The sequence below is a fragment of the Camelus bactrianus genome, chromosome 3 (assembly GCF_048773025.1).
Source record: "Camelus bactrianus isolate YW-2024 breed Bactrian camel chromosome 3, ASM4877302v1, whole genome shotgun sequence".
NCBI classification, from domain to species: Eukaryota; Metazoa; Chordata; class Mammalia; order Artiodactyla; family Camelidae; genus Camelus; species Camelus bactrianus.
This window is the reverse complement of record NC_133541.1, coordinates 163958422-163974705: the sequence shown is the minus strand read 5'-3', so window position 1 is coordinate 163974705 and position 16284 is coordinate 163958422.

Below are 16284 nucleotides of genomic sequence, written 5' to 3'. Positions count from 1 at the left end.
CCAGGCAGAAATCTTTCATTTTTTTATGAAATTAACATACCTACAGTTGAGATGTGCTAACAGACATAATATGCATTGTTCAAATCTTTACCAGTTATAATTAATAAAATGAACTTCAAGATTGCAATGTTGAAATATCACAAGAATCTGTATCTATAAAGGTGAAATCATTTATTCATTTGAATACCTGCTCTTCATTCAACATGCACTTAATGTCTCCAAGTACTGACCCATCATTTTTGCCATAAATTTGCTGCTATAGAGTATTGTAAAAAACTAAAAATGTACTTTTTTGTAAAACTGAACATAGAAAAGACAATTAAAATGGTAAAGCCATAATAATTAATTTATACATATGTGTATATACTTCCTTATGCAGCAAAAATAATTTAGTGCATATGTCCTTCAAAGGCAAATGAATCCCATCAATTAACTGGCTTAGAGTGTTCAATAACAGTACTTTCCCCTTGACAGAAAGAAGCTGTGTATTCTAAAGTTCAGATTAATATTTTACTAAGTACGCCACAATTTGTTCAGTATATATTATCACCAAAGTTATAAGAACTCTAATGAAATACTAAGATGAAAGTAAGAATTACATGTTTTTCCTTTACTACTTTTCTTATTTTTACATTCCATTTGTGGTTATATATGCAGATTTCCTTGAAATTAGAAATATATAGTCAAAGGGTTTTTCTTCCTAATATAATTAAATTTTACATGAATATAAATATGACTAACATTCTATTTTTAACCTCCTTTATTGTAGTCAATTTCAAACATATATAAAAGTAGAGAGAATATTATAAAGAACCTTTAAGTATCTATCAAACAGCTTCATCAATTCCAACACATGGTCAATCTTGCTCTGTTTCTCTCATTTCATAATTGTTTTGAAACAATCCTCAGCTCTCAGAATTTCTTCTCTAGACACTGTATCTTTAGGAGATTACTCTTTTTATACACAACCACAATATCACTACAATCCTAAGTAATTAATAATAGTTTCTATACACTATCAAATATTCTTTAAGTATTCAAATTTCTATACTTCAGTTGCATTTATTTTACTTTATATGTTTGCAACATTTCATTTGTAGCTTCGTTCTCATTTTAATTCTTCAATTTATTTACTGAAGAAACTGCATCATTTTTCTTAAAACATTTACTGTAGATTTTGCTGATTTAACCCTTGTTTTTCTGTCTCCTATACTTCCTATAACTGATACTTAGACTAACAGGTTAGGGTTTAGTTTAGTTTTGTTTTGTTTTGTTTTTTGCACCATATCTGAACCCATCTAACATTTGGTTGTTTCTCTTTTTATGACTGATCAATACATTCAGGTGCAGCCACTTTGACCCATTCATTATAGAGTTTCCCATCTGCTTTTCACTCACTGGTGTGAGCAGTCACTGATGTTTATTACAAAGATCCATTAGAGACTGCCAAAGGTATTATCATCATCCAATTGTTCCTTGTGCATTATCAGTTGGATTTTTTTTCTATAGAGGAAAACACTCGTTTATTATTTGGTTATCTTAAGGTGCAGATTTTTTAAGAAAAGAAGAATAAGTGATTGTTTTTTATTTAGTAAGAATCTGGGACCCTCTTCCAATAGCAGACTTTGGTGTCCTCACACAGAGGAAAAAGCAAGCAATTTCTCGAGGCTCCTTTGTCACTGGGCACTAATGTCACTGGTGAGGGCTCTGCCTTCAAGACCTGATCACCTCTCAAAAGCCCCACCTCCTAATACCATCACACTGGGCATTCGGATTCCAGCATATGAATGTCGCTGGTGCACATTCAGACCACAGCACTTCTCACAGTTTCTTTCCTCTTTTTTTTTCATAATTTCTTATGATTAGTCCTTAGAACCTTTATTTTTCTTCTTTCTTCAGAGCCTATAAACTTGTATCTGAATATAGATTTTCATCCTGTGTTACTGAATTCTCTTTATTTTCTATGTGGTTTTTCATTTTCCTTTCTTTTATCTTTTGATATAGTATTAATTTCAGTAAATTAAAATTTGGTCAGCATTTTATTGTTTATAGTTTTGCAGAAATTTGTAAAATATCAAAGTTCTACTTTTTAAATGTTTTTCTTAATGCCCAAGTACATGACCAATTCTTCAAAACCTTCAATACATATTCAAAACAAACATATATTCTTTATTTGATGAAGACTCCCTGTCTCTCTCTATCTATGGCTCTAAAAATCTTGTAATAAGATGGATTATACTAGTCATATTTAATATGTGTGCGTGTCCAATTCTATTCACCCACGTCTTTTTCCCTATAAGAACAGTCTAGTTCTGACAGTAACATGAAATCTATTAGGATACTTGTGATTTATTTTTAATCACTTTCTCTTTGCTCTCCAAAGAGATTTTTTGCGTATATTTAGTTACTATTTTTGATTTGTTGTTGTCTTGTGTGTGTGTGTGCACTAGTCTTCCTTACATCCGTTATCACACATTGTATCTTTTTTGTCTTTTTTTCCATTTCTGCAATGCCCCTCTTTATTACGTTTAGTGTTTTAATTCCTCTTCAATATAAAACTGCCATACATATTTTCCTACTGTTTATATTTTTCTGTTGTTTTTTTGACTGCCTTATTTTCAACTTTTTTATTTTTATTAAAAATTTTGAAGATATATAACTTTTTAATTAAACATAATCTCAGTTCTTTTGCACATAACATAATGACTGACATATATAACTTCTTTATGCCTGTCTTACTTATGCTTATTACACATTTTGTATTTCTTTCTCCGTTTTCATTTTCCAAATTTTTTTTGTTGATTTGGCAGAGTTATTACTAATTACTTATAAACTTGGAAGTTCTGCCCCCACTTTTTTGATGCCAGGAGTGATTACTTCCCTTTTATTGCTCGTATAGCCATGCACATATTTGTGAAAGCAGATATTAAAATGATAAAGGGACTTATGATAGCCACAATAATAATAATAATAGCCATACTTTTATTGACTATAATGATCCTTAATAGGGAATTCTTAAAGTAGATACATTAGATAGTTCTAAAAGAAAATCCAAATCTTAGCAACTTTGACATCAGATATCAAATATAGATTTATATTTGAATTTAGAAAGCTGAATGCTAATATGGAGAACTCCATTTATCAATAGGATAATAAATCTTCTAACACTATTACATATTGTTTTTTAAGTATTTTATTCTAATGAAATTTTATTCTATCTGCATACCTCCAAGAATCATGCCAGAAGATAAGATGTTGCCAAAAGAGTAGGTAATATGTATAATAGACATAACTATCTAGCTTTGCTAATTATAATCACACAAGGGAAACAAAACCATTTGGAATTTTTTCTTTTCAAAACTACATGTAAGATCCACTTAAATTAAAATGATGCAAGATCAATATCCAGAGAGAATGATATAAGGACATTTAGTGGCATGTTAAAGTTTTTCCAGTTATTTGCTTTTGTAAATATATGGAAACTTTAATATCCTTGCTGAGATATCACACACACAGGTCAAAATATATATTAAAACATTAAATAAAAATATGTTTCTACCTGTGTATAGACATATAAACAAAGAGAGACTATACTTATATAGAGTAAAATAATAATAACATGTTCTAATTCCGGTGGTGTGGTTTATATAAAAGTGGGCACCGACAACATATAGAGCTAAGTCTAAACTCAAGTGACAGGATTAGCTCCACTACCTTTTTTATTGTTGTTGTTGTTGAGATAATCTCTTAGAAAGACTCATGAAACCTTGCTAAAGTTCATACTAGGTGCAGTGTGGAAGAGGTAAAGCTAAGTGAAACACTGATATGATGAAATCTGATTTATAGAGCCCATACCTGCCATCCAAGCAGAAAATGTTAAGTGCTCTATGTTGGAAAAGGGAGAATATTCTAATTCCCAATTCCCTGCAGGCATCAATTTCTCATTTTTATTACTCTTTGGGTTAACATTCAGATTTGAATTGTTCCATGTTTGCTTTGATATACTCAAAACATTGTCTAAATAAATAAACGTATCATATGTAGTGATATATAGTTAGTAATGTATTATATATGTATTATATTTATTTTCTAATCACCTTTCACAAGCTTTAAATTTTATCATATTCTCTACATAGCAATAAAGTCATTTCCATTGCAAACTTGTAACAGTAATGGATAGCAACCTTCAGGGTATACATTTCTGAGAAATTTATTTCCCTTCATGTTGCTCAGCCACCCAAAGAATGAATTTGTTTCCATGACAGATAAGGACTACACTGATCATTTTTAAAATGGTCTTGGGGCACTACAAATCAATAACAGAAAAAGAAAATGCAAGATAATAATATTTCTTTTCATTAGGTTGATAGATGGCATTCCAGATTTATGCATCGGAATTGTCTCTTTAACAGTTATTAAATAACCTTAAGCATACATCTTGGCTGTGTGGATCCTGCTTTATATTGAATAATCAAGGCAAAGATAAATTCTATATGACTGCAATGTGGTTACTTTACAGAAATATAATAACCAAAAAGTATATGAAATTTAAAAGACAGAATATCCTTACCATAAAGCATAATATTCTACACTGAAATCTAAAACAGCCACATGATATAACTTTCAAGTATTTTTTTCAGTATAAGGTAGTTTTGCAAGAACAAGACATTTCGTAGGAATGTTTTGTTATTGTTGTTGTTTTGTTTTTTAAACTCTCACATGAGTGATAGGTACTTATAGTGATGTACTACAGAATTGCCATAGGAGAAGACGTACATTTCATAGGTTATTTAAAATTCTGTGATGTTGAAAATTTTTGTTGCAAAAATATGCCTTTAAAAGTAATTTGAGATAAACTGAAATTATAACATTTTAAGGGGATTTTTTCTGATTGCTCTCATTTTTCTCTGAGAGTGTTTTATATGCTTGAATTACCTATTATAAATGGAAAAGTGTTTCTTTTAGAGAAAGTTCCAAAACATTTCTTTAGAAATATGGTTTCAGTGTTTTCCTTGAAAACTCATTATATTCTTCCCTATCACTCAAATATCAAATTGAAATACCTTTGAAGTGTTATTTTTGTGAAAATTACCAACAACTTTGTTGAAAAGTGAAAATTTTAAGTAATTCAGTGAAGGAAAAAAAAAAACCTATTTGTTGTAAAACTCCATTTGATTGTCTGAATTTTTCACCCTTCATTGGTTTTGGTAGATGCATGCAAACATATGTCCACGCTCTTTTGAAGAGTTTGACATAGTACCCATGAAATATGTCAAACCAACATCATTTGTACAATTTGATAATAAAAGATGATTTTGGATATAAAATAGATGTATTTTCCATTTTGCTTCTCAAAATATCGGTGTAGAACATCCCAGTTAAGGTGGCAAGTTTCTAACAGTGTTTGATAGAATTCTCCCACGATCTTAAAAGTATGTATCATTCATACGCCATAGTACTGGCAAATTGTGGTCTATTATTTTGAGTTCTAATGATCATCTGTATTTCTACACACTAGAAATTAACAATCCATGAGAAAATTAAGGAGAAAAAGTCCAGTTACAAGACTATCAAAAAGAATAAAATACTTAGAAATAACTTAACAAAAGAGTTCAAGACTTGCAAACTACACTACACTACACTAATATTTTGAAAAGTATAAAACATTACTGAAAGAAATCAAAGAAGACCTAAATAAGTGGGAAGATAATCTGTGTTAATGAATTGGAAGCCTTAATGTTGTTAAAGTGTCAGTAATACTCATAGTGCTCAAGAAATTCAATGCACTTCCTATCAAATTCCCCACTGCCATTTTGCAAAACTGGAAAGGCCAATCCTAAAATCCATATGGAATTGCAAAGACCTGAATACCAAAAACAATCCTGAAAAGGCAGGACAAAGTTGAAGGACTTACACTTCTCAGTTTCAAAACTTACTATAAAGCTACTATAATCAAAGCAATAGTATATTGGCATAACAATAGACATACAGATTGATGGGATAATATTGAAAATCCAAAAATAAACACAAAGTATATTATCAGTTGATGTTTTTCAAGGCACCAGGAACACGCAATGGGGGAAAGAATTGCCTCTTCAACAAATCCTGGGAATACTGGATACCCACATGGGAAAGTATGAAGTTGGCCACTTCATTCTTTTCCATGTGGAAAAGTTAACTCAAAATGGATTAAAACATCTAAATGTAAGAGTTAAAATTGTACAAATTATAAAACAAAATATAGGAATAAATCTTCATGACCAAGGATTTGTCTATGGATACTTAGATATGACACCAAAAACATAAGCAAAAAAAGGGAAAAAAAATAGATAAACTGGACTTCATCAAATCAAAATTAAATTTTCTTATGCTTCAAAGAACACTAACAATACAGTGAAAATAAAATCCACAAAATGGAAGGAATATTTGCAAATCTTAAGTCTGACAAGAGTCTAGTATCCAGAATATATAAAAAAACTCCTGAAAACTCAACAACTAAAAGACAAACAACCTAATTTAAAAATGGGTAAAGGATTTGAATAGACATTTCTTCAAAGAAAATAGGCAAATGACCACAAGCAATCAGATGCTCAGTGTCATTAGTCATTGATTCCAAATCAAAACCCATGAGATGCATTTCATACCAACTAGGACGGTCATAATGAAAAAAAAAAAACTTGTGTTGATGAAAAGGTAGAGAAATTGGAATCCTCACACATTGCTGGTAGGAATTTAAAATGGTGTAAGTGCTTTGGAAAACAGTCTGGGATTTCTTCAAAAAATTAAATACAGAATTATCATATGACCCAGCAATTTTACTCTTCAGTACTTACGTACCCAAGGAAATTAAATGCATGTTCAAATAAAAAATTAAACATGAATGTTCATAACAGCATTATTCATAATTGCCAAGAAGTAAAAGCGATCCAGTGTCCATCAACTGATAAATGGATTAAAAAAACATGGTATATCCATACAATAAAATATCACTCAGTCAAAAAAAGGACTGAGGTACTGATACAGCTACAACTTGGATGAATCTAGAAAACATTATACTAACTGAAAGAAGCCAGACACAAAGGTCACATATTATGTGATTCCTTTCACATGAAACATCCAGAATAAACAAACCCACATAGATGGAAAGGAGATTAGTGGTGTCCAGGGACTAGGAGAAAGGCAGAAAGGGATTAGGGAGTAACTGCTAATGGGTAGGAGATGTCTTTTGGGGAGATAAAAATATTCTGAAATGAGACAATGGTGATTGTGCAATAGTATGAATGCAATGAAACCACTGAATTGTACATTTTTTTAATGGTTAAAATAGTGAAATTCATGTTATATAAATTTTACCTCAATTTAAAAGAATAGAGTGAAGTAGTGATTCATACAACACCATGGATGACCCTAAAACACATGATTCTGCATAAAGGAAGCCTGATACATAATACAAATTGCAAAATCCCACTTATATAAAATTCCAGAATAGGCAAAACAAATATATGATGATAAAAATGAAAGCAGTGATTGGTTGGGAAGAATAACTGGTATGAAGCACAAACAGAACATTCTGGGGTGACGAAAACATCTGATATCTTGAGAAGGGTAGGCATTACACAGTTTATGCATGTTTCAAAGCTGAACAACCAATGTGATTAAGAATTAGGCATTTCATTGTATAATCAGATCTTCTATAACACTTGTTTTGATAACACAAATTTGTTCCACCATATTAGGTGGTACATTAGGGAATAATAGGAAGTTTATGCATGAAAAACACTAGCTAAATGCTGAAAACAGCACCCAATTTAACTGAGCCAAATAATGCAAAGAATGCAGACACTTCAAACACCCGGATGTCTTGGTTCACCACATGTTACAAGCTACTCCCATTCACATCCAGTGTTACAGCTTTCTAATTTCACATGATCCATCATTGTACTGAGTTAAATAATAACCTTCAAAAACCCAAGTCCACTTGGAACCTATAAATTTGACCTTATTTGGAAATAGGTCTTTGCAGATATAATCAAGTCAAGGTGAGGTCATACTAAATTGGATGAGTCCTAACTCCAGTATGACTGGTGTCCTTATAAGGGGGAGATTTGGACACAAAGTAAGAAATACACAGGGGAGAAAGCTATGTGAAGACAGTGGCAGAGATTGAAGCGGTGTATCTACAAACCAAGGAATACCAAGGATTGCCAAGCAACCACCAGAAGCTGGAAGAGGCAAAGGAGAATTCTTCCCCAGAACCATCAGAGAAAGCACGGACCTGCCTACACCTTGATTTCAGACTTCTGACCTTCAGAACTTTGAGAGAGTAAACTTCTGTTGTTTCAAGACAACTAGTCTGGTTCATTACAGCAGCCCATGAAACTAACACACCCACCTTCCCCACTTCACAATAACAGATTAGCTGAAACCCTTCTGGACCCCATTTCCACAAACAAGTGTCTTACTTATTGTACTATTTTTTTAATATTCCTTTGACATGTATAAAACCATGCTACTATTTTTACTAGGTTTCTATTGATCCTTATGTCACTGATACATCACAATATGCATTGTGCCTCCAAAACTCATCTTTCCCAGAAGCACTGCATTTCCTTGTTAAGCAAGTTTCCACAGCACATTGCTGTGAGGTTAAGTTGTTTGTTTTTTTTTTTTCTTTCCATTAGCATGTAACTTAAACGATGTTATAAAATAAGCCGGGGCATATTACAGCTTCTTAGTAGCATTCCAGTTAGGAAGAAATGTGCTAGTTGCCTGGATTGATCACGTGTATTTCCTAAATTTTCATCTATACAAGCATGGGTTAGGTTCTTCTACAAATAGTTAATTTTATATCTTTGGTTTCATTGTCAGAATGAACACTATTTCCAAATTCTAAAAGTATCTTCTTAGTTCAAAACTTCCTCTAGCTATTACTTATCTCGACTTTTTTTTTTTTTGTGCAAACTAATTAAAATCTAGGTTACCTACACTCTCCATCTCCTCCCAGCTTCTCAAACTATCACAATTTAGATTCCATCTCTTCTACTCAGCTGAACCTCAGACTCAGCATGACTGACAAATAGCTCCTGTTTTCTCAATTTAGTGAAAACTAGTCAGTCTTCATATCACTTGAAGGCTTGCAAGCTTTTTATACCATTGACTTCTCTCTTCTTTTCATGACTCCTTCAATGTGACGAAAGCCAATTTCATAACATAGCCTCTCATAGTCTTCCTCCTCTCTCTCTTGAGTTGCTTTTCAGCATTATTGCTTGTGGCATATTTTTCTTTGCCTGTCATTTAAATGAGAATGTCCTCAAGCTACTAATTTTTAATGCAAATCAGTGCCATCCTGACTAACAAGATAAACAGAGGAGCTAACTTGAACAGAGTTCTGAGATAGGCTTTTACTGCAGTTCAAGAGGAGTGATGCAAAAATCAACTGTATAAAAAGAGTTATTCAGCATGCTAATTTCATTTTTTCAGTGACACTGAACATACGACCTAATCTTTTTTTGGTTATGGTTTCTCTATCTTCCAAATTAGTATATATTTTCTTTTTACCTTACTGAAATGCTAGAACATTTCCAAGATGTCTGTAAATTGTTTTTTAAAGCCTCTGAGGATGTGTTATGTAAGCACCAATAAGTGAAAATGTTATTGTAGCCATAGCTTACAATTTTTTTTAATCTCTAATGTCATTATATGGCATTATAATTTGGCAATGCTTACAGTTATAATGTGAGTTTTTAGTTTTAAATTTAGAGGCATTTACCCTAACATATTTCTTTCATTTTATGGTTGCTTCAGTTTGCATCAGATGCTAACAAACATACAAATATTCTCTTAGCAAAGGTTGTCCTGGCCTGTGATAATGAATCATCTTTATTTTGGGTTATTAAAACTCAACATATCCTAACCAAGGTAATTCACTAAAATAAGTTGTAATGTCACCTCTTTTCTTCTATTCCAACCATAATCATTAGCTAGATATGTTTCCAGGGCTGCATAATAAAGATATATTCCCAAAGACATAATCTTTTTGTTGTTGAGTGATAACTCCTTATTGATTTCTGGAAAGAGAAGACACGTATCATAATTTCATAATCTCAGAGACAGAAGCAGACTAGGAACTCATGGGCTAGCGGTACTGGCTCTGCAGCCAGAGGACCTGGATTTGGATTCCATCTCTGCTACATAGTACTTGTGTGAATTGAGACAAGTTACTTAATGTAACTACACACAACTTTCTCATTCTCTCATAACAGTTAAGTTATTAAATACCCAGTAAAGGTTTGCTACAACTACACTTCTCGACTTCAACTCTTGGCTCGTATGTGAGCCCACGTCATTCAGCTCACACGCGGCCATTTCATTAGAGAGATCCCACCAGCTCATGCAGAACCGTGGATGGCTACTTTTATTTAGGAGATTCATTTCTCTTTGGGGGATCCCTTTGGTACAAGTTTTCATAGTATGTTGTTATTCCATTCATATTCTGTTTCAGTGTCCTCAATTATCTTACACCAGACACTTGAGCAGACAATGAATAGTGTTAGAGAAAAGAGAGCTTTTAGGAAGAAAAGACTATTCCTCAATATATTTTATTTTATATATATACATGCATACACTTTACATATTATATAGATTATTATGGCAACCAAAAAAGATTCTATTGGCTGACTTCAGGCAAATTTTGGTTTTTACTGAAATTTGTATTTTCTTTGTTGAAATAATAGGGACCACAAACATTTGTTAAATGATAAACATGTTTACTTTAAAATAGGGTTTTTTTCTTCATGATTCATTCTACTGAGCAATTTTTCAAGATTCATTTAGCAGGGACCATATTCATTTAAATGTTCAACACAATACATTCCTGCTTTCCAAGAAAGGCTAAATGATTGCATGCCATAATTTAAAAAACAGATATCAGGTTCTTTCTAGAAAAAAAAAGATAAAATATACTAAACTCTATAACTTTCTTTCCTTTTTATGTTTCCTTTAATAAGAATACTTGCTGTTCCTAAAAGGGGAGTTTTATTTCACTTTAGTTTGGGTAAAATCAAAGGTAATAAAAAAATGAAGATAAACTGTATGTATTTTATCCACCTGTTTTTGCTTGTCGCTATTACTTTATGAGCTTAACATTCTCCTCAGCTATGTAAGCTTTTATAAAGTCAAGAATCATAACTAGTTGTTTTTTGTTAATTGGAATAGTCTTCCCAGGTGATTCCCAAACAGTAAAACCAATGAACATTCACTTTGGGCTTAGAATAGAGGCAATTTATGGAATGTTTTCAAAAATAGCAATTAATACTTCTATTTGCAAAACAGTAACATAACATTATTATGTTTTCCTCTCATCAGACTATAATTAGTTTCATTTAAATTGTACCATCATACAAGTTTCCATTTTTTTTAAGAGAGTAGAATAATTACCTGATTCTGTATGTTCCTTCAAATTAAATAAATAAATAAATTTGAATCACAGAAGTTTAGGTCTAAAAGTAACACTAGATATCATCTATTTTTATGTTATCATTTTAAAAGACCAAAATTCAGAATCTCAAGTGCATTTTGTGATTTGCCCAAGCCTACACTTCTCTAAATCCATTTAGCAGATATTAGAATTCAAGTATTCCAATACCTAAAAGGGATGTAGGTGGGAAGAAGAGACAGACAGAAAGAGAGGAGAGACAGAAACAGAAAGAACAGAGAGAAAGGAGAGTATGTGAAAAAGACCAATTTATTTTAGTGTCTACCCAGAAGTATATTTTAACTTTGGTATTTCTTTAGTACCAACAGAAATCTATTTAGAGAGAATAGTTTTCTACTCTGATATATGAAACAAGGATTTTGACACAGGGTGTCAATATCATCATCATGGTAGACGTCTTGTCAAGAGAAAAAAAATAAATGAAGAGAATATTGATTGTCTTTCATAACCTTGGAGGAAAGCAAGTGTTGAAAACTAGACATTAGTAAGATTATGAGTCACTGTGAACCTTCTAAGAAACACAAGTACATAGCACATATTTCTACACTGAATCATTAATAGTACTGTATATACATATATAATTAAAGTATATGTCTATGAATATTAAATCAATTCAAAGCATTTTTCATTGTCCCTAACTCATAGTAAAACCTTGATACATGTAAAACAATTTCTAAAAATATAGATATAGAGATGATAGATAGGTGGATAGATAATCTGTAGATAAAATGTGATTATGTATAACTTTACCCTTTATCGTGATACAACAATATAATGAGTCTCCTTTCTCTAACAGTATTTTGGTTTCTTTGTATAATTTCTCTGTTAACTTCCAAATAGAGTGATTTTTTTTCCTCACTAAAGAGCTTCTGCTTTTAAAGAAACATGTAGCATTTTATTTCTGATCATACTGGCTTATTGTTTTGTATAAATTGTCAGTTTATATGTTTACTCAAGGCAGTTTAAGGGGAAAAAAACCAAATTTATTGTCATGATACAGAGGCATCACATGGAATCAAAGGCAAGAAGTAAAACTAGATATTATCAAAATTGTAATACAAAGTAAGTATCAGAAACCCAAAATGTTTCTAGTTCCATATAAAATTTGCACTTGGCCTATCTGCTGATTTTTTGACTCTGGCTTTTAGAGAGTTCACAATTCAGATGCCTACAAGACAGCAATAGGTTGTGTAATTTTTTATTCCTTACCCCATATAGAATATTTTCTTTGCCTATGTTGAGTTAGTTGCCCACCAATTTCATGTACTTACAGGACTAGGCTTTTTCAGTCCACTTACCAGTATGTTAATGCAGAGTTTTTAAAACAAAGGTAGAAGGCTATTCTCTAAAAGTCTGTGGGTAAAATAATTGGGCAGAGGAAATGCTTTACCTTAGAGAAGTAAAAATATTAAACCATTCTCCTAGGCAGTCTTTTCTTATCATAAGAAAATTTCTCATTACTCACTAGTCATTACTGTGGTGTATTATTTTAGACTTACAGGATAGAAAAGTCAGTAACCATGTTTGAAGAGAGAGAAATTCAACAAGCTTTTTCATGCAGAGTCTTTGTATTACCTATTTATACATAATCAATGCCATATTTATTAAGTATAGTTATAGTAAAGTAATTCAAATTAGGTTTGAAATTTTGATTATTTACCTAAACAGGTATCCTTGGCATGAGTGTTCATATATATATATACACACACTCACACACACGTACGATTTTACATCAGTAAAAGAAAATGAAATTTTTCAGTTTCACAAATAATTTTTGATGCCTTTTTACATAGTAAGTAAACAAGAAATACATCTTTCTACTCTCATACCCTCTATCCCTTTCATCTGTAATAGATTACTCAGTTAAATATTTTAAAAAAAATTTGGACTCATGGATAAAAATAAAAGATAAAATCCCTAGGTTAACCACTAAGAAAATATCTAAAATACACACAGAAAAGGAAATGAGAAAAGAATCAAATTATTTTCAATGAGAAAGGTATACCAAAAAATTCAGTTAAACACAAGATAAGATGGTAATAAAGGAACTGAGGAATCAGAAAGGTAAAAGATAAATAGAAAACAAACACAAAATAGCAGAAGTCCTCTCTTATCAGTAGTGACTTTTTAAAGTAAATGCATTAAATTCCTTAATTAAAAGGCAGCAATTGGCAGAATAACATGTGCAAAATAACATGATCAACTATACGCTGTCTACCAAAGGCTCACTTTAGATCCAAAGACATGATTAGGTTGAAAATGAAAGGATGGAAAATAAATATAAAAGGTATATTAAAAGCTATATACAAATAAAAGGTAACTATGCTAATATCAAACAAAATAGACTTTAGGGAAAAAGTTGTTACAAGAGACTAAGAAGGATATTATATATTGATAAAAAGGTCAACCCATCAAGAAGTTGTAACAATTATAAATATATACATATCTAGCAATGGAGCTCCAAAATATATGAAGCAACACACTGAGAAAATTGAAAGAGAAAATAAATAGTTCTACAACAGTTCGAGACATCAATATCCCACTTTCAGTAATGGAGTGGTCAACTAGACAGAATAGCAGGAACAAAATAGAGGACTTGAACAATACTATATACACCTAGACCTAGCAGACATACACAAAGCATTCCATTCCAAAAATGTGGACCACATTTTTTTCTCAAGTGCATGTGGGACATTCTCCAGGATATATATTAGACCACAAAACAAATCTAAATAAATTTGGAAGAACAGAATTGAAATTACCCCACCTATCTTCTCCAACTACAATGTAATGAAACTAGAAATTAATGACAAAAGGAAAACTGGGAAGTCACAAATATGTGGACATTAGACAACACACTCAAATAATCAAGAGGATCAAAGAAGAAATCACAAGGAAAACGAAAAAAAAAATACTTTGACATGAATTAAAGAAAAAACACACAACATACCAACGTTCATGGGGTGAAGCAAAATGACTAATAGAGGGGAATTTATAGCTACAAATGGCTACATTGAGAAAAGAAAAAGATCTCAAATCAATAACCTAACTTAAAACTTAAGGAAATAGAAAAAGAGCAAACTAAATTCAAAGGCAGGAAGAAATAATAACGATTACAGTATAGATAAACAAAACAGAGAACAGAAAAACAAAATCAGTGAAACCAAAAGTAATGCAGTTGGTGTCACATGCGAGTAGAAGATAGTATGCAATGAAATCTGAATTGGGTGATACATAGTATAATAAATAATGCATTGGAAGAAAGATATTTTTAAATTGAGTGCAAATTCTGTAACAGCTTCAGAGGAGAGATGGCTATGAATTGATGTGGCTCAAGTGAAGATGAAAGGGAATTTACAGTAATAGAACCATGATTCAAAAAATCAACTAGTGATGTTCATAGCACAGAGAAGGAAGGAAGTAGTGTAACAAAAGAAAGTACACACTGAAACGAACAAAAATAGATGATTAGGTTATAGATCTTAGTTTATATATTAATTTTTCTGTGATTGATTTTCATTAGCTATAAAAAAATATTGGCCATTAGAGGAGCCATTACAGGCACAAAAAATAATAAAAATTTTAAATGTCAACATATTGAAATTTTTCATTTAAAAATGCTTTATTATATATTTTTAAGTGTCATTTTTCCATTGGTCATGTCAATTTAAAAAAAAATGAATTGTTAAATACTGTTATAAATGTATGTGAGACTGAATACGTAGCTATTTAATTCCTAAAGTAGTGCTAAAGAGGGTTTTCTTAGAATGTACCTAGGAGGGTAGAAAGGGTGCACATTGGAGAAATTTTTAGCAGAATAAATGTCATAAACTGTGCCTTTCTATTTATTACATTTCTGTCAGAGAAGAATTTATATTTCAGGGGAAAGCCAAGGAACCATAATGTAGAAGGCTGGGCAACTATAGGAAAAAATGGGAAGGCTCATATTTAAGACAGCATTCTTAAGTTAAGGATAGGGCCTGGGAACGTTTTGATGATCCAACATGTAAATCTATTGTGAAGTCAATTTATCTAGCTTCTTGGTCTATTCCTGTTTGTTATTTATGCTTTTAATTTTGACTTAGACAGCAGCTGTAAGTTTACCAAAAGAAATAAATATAAGATTCTCTCTGGGTTTGCCTTAGGGAATCAAACCGATTTCATACATCTTTTCCTTAAACTGGATTAGACCTTTTGAAGATAAATATAACTGTGGAATAGAAAAGAGATTGTTGAAGACCTAATGTAATTTGTCTTATCTTCAAAATAATTATCTTTCCTTCTTAGGTAAAAATGAGTTTGTTTTGAAGTTCAGTCGAAAAGAAATTTTCTATAGGTGTTGCAAAAGCTAAATTGTTAACAGTTCTTAAGGATGATATGGAAATCCTGGACAGCAATAATGATACAGGAATAAGCAGAACAATAGCTACTTAGATTTGGGCTTAAAATATAAATTTTAGAGTTTATTTTTTCTTGAAGACACACACAGTTTCTGACTGCCATCAGAAAAGTGTACAGCTGCTGACTGATCAGGCTACAAAAATAAGTCTTATAGAAATGCAAAGATCCAGAACAGCCAAAATCATCTTGAAAATGAAGAAAAAATGTGGAGGATTTACATGTCCTGATCTCAGGTCTTACTCTAAAGTCAGAAATCAAACACTGAAGTACTAACAAAAGGAAACCCCCTCCCACCAAAAATCAATAGAACATAACAGAGTCCATAAATGGAACATATAGTGTCAGATAATATTTTGATTAAGGCATCAAGTCAATTTAACAGGAGAATG